General features: G+C 58.7%; 1 protein-coding gene and 1 long non-coding RNA gene across 2 annotated transcripts in view; one reads left to right on the forward strand and one right to left on the reverse strand.

Annotated features, from left to right (window-relative positions):
* The window catches only part of coch (coagulation factor C homolog, cochlin (Limulus polyphemus)), an 18199-nt gene that overhangs the window by 13144 nt on the left and 3424 nt on the right, over window positions 1-1631 (forward strand). The gene's annotated exons all lie outside the window — the stretch shown is intronic.
* LOC123978723 overlaps window positions 1-1631 on the reverse strand; it is a 3480-nt gene that overhangs the window by 1301 nt on the left and 548 nt on the right. The gene's annotated exons all lie outside the window — the stretch shown is intronic.

A 1631-nucleotide genomic window follows, 5' to 3' on the forward strand; every position in this document is an offset into this window, starting at 1 on the left:
GAGTTTCCTGCCCGATCTCCAAGGCCACCACGTCCTGGTTCGTTCCGACAACACAGCGGTGGTGGCCTATCTGAATCACCAGGGCGGTCTGCGCTCGCACCCTCTGGACAGACTGGCGCGTCAGATCCTCCTGTGGTCCCAGCAGAGGTTACTATCGCTCAGGGCGATGTATCTCCCGGGGACGCAGAATCAGGGAGCAGAACTGCTGTCGAGGCAGGGGCTGAGGCCCGGGGAATGGAGACTTCACCCCGAAGTGGTGGAGCTCTTGTGCGAAGAGTTCGGCCCCATAGACGTGGATCTGTTTGCGTCTCAAGAGACTACGCACTGCCCGCTATGGTTTTCTCTCGTTCCTCCAGCCCCATTGGGTCTGGACGCCATGGTACATTCGTGGCCGAGGCTACGTCTGTACGCTTTTCCCCCAGTCGCTCTGCTCCCGGGGGTTCTGGAGCGGGTCCGCCAGGACAATGTCGGCCTACTGCTCGTAGCCCCATTCTGGCCAACCCGGGTGTGGTTTTCGGACATCATGATCGCTCCTGGACGGCCCGCCGTGGCGGGTCCCTCTGAGGAGAAACCTGCTGTCCCAGGCGCTGGGCCGGGTTCTTCACCCTTGCCCCGCCATATGGTGACTGTGGGTCAGGCCCCTGAGGGGGTACAGTACCTAGAGGCGGGTCTAACAGCCGGAGCAGTCGAGACCCTCCTCAGCTCCAGGGCCCCGTCCACACGGATCCTCCGTGGTGCCCGGAGGATGAGACCTGCGACTCGGTCCAAGGTTCCCACTTGGGATCTGGCGGTGGTTCTTGGGGCGTTGGCTGAGGCCCCCTTCGAACCCCTGGAGTCAGCTGAGGCTAAGCACTTGACCCTCAAGATGGCCTTTCTCCTTGCTATCACCTCTCTGAGGAGGGTGGGGGATCTCCAAGCGCTTTCGGTTTCCCCGCAAGCCTGGAGTTTGCCCCGGGGAATATTAGGGCTATTCTGCACCCTCGTCCAGGATACATCCCTAAAGTGCCTTCTTGTGCGGCAGGGTCCACAGTGCTGCAGGCATTCATCCTCCACCTCATGTGACAGCGGAGGACGGGAGACTTCATCTGCTCTGCTTTGTCAGAGCAATGAGTATTTAGACTCTGAGGTCCTCCCGTTGGAGGAAGGCTAACCAGCTGCTAGTGTGTTTTGGGTCCCCCAGGGCTAGGCTCCCTGCATCCAAACATACTATTAGCAACTGGATTGTTCAGACTATTTCCCTGGCCTATCAGGTGCCTTCACCTGTGGCTGTGAGGGCTCATTCTACCACCGGGGTTTCGGCACGGTTTAGTGGGTATCTCGTTCCCATAGTGTCGTAACCGACGCAGTTCGAGTTCCCTCGAAGGGGAACGTCTCGGGTTACGTATGTAACCCTGGTTCCCCGAGAAGGGGAACGAGACACTGCGTCGGCCCGCCGCACCTCTCTCCCCGCCTGAAGCGCCTGCTTCATAGTTTAAGCTAATGATGAGTGTGTACAGGTGTGCTTTATACTCCTCCGGTTATTCCGTCACACCTTACCGTTCTAGCAACAAGCCAATAGGATTGGAGTGATTTCATTCACGTTCAGACCTGCTACGCCTAGAGGCGTTCCCATAGTGTCGTAACCGACGCAG

This window comes from Micropterus dolomieu, linkage group LG11, assembly GCF_021292245.1.
Source record: "Micropterus dolomieu isolate WLL.071019.BEF.003 ecotype Adirondacks linkage group LG11, ASM2129224v1, whole genome shotgun sequence".
In the NCBI taxonomy this organism is placed as follows: domain Eukaryota; kingdom Metazoa; phylum Chordata; class Actinopteri; order Centrarchiformes; family Centrarchidae; genus Micropterus; species Micropterus dolomieu.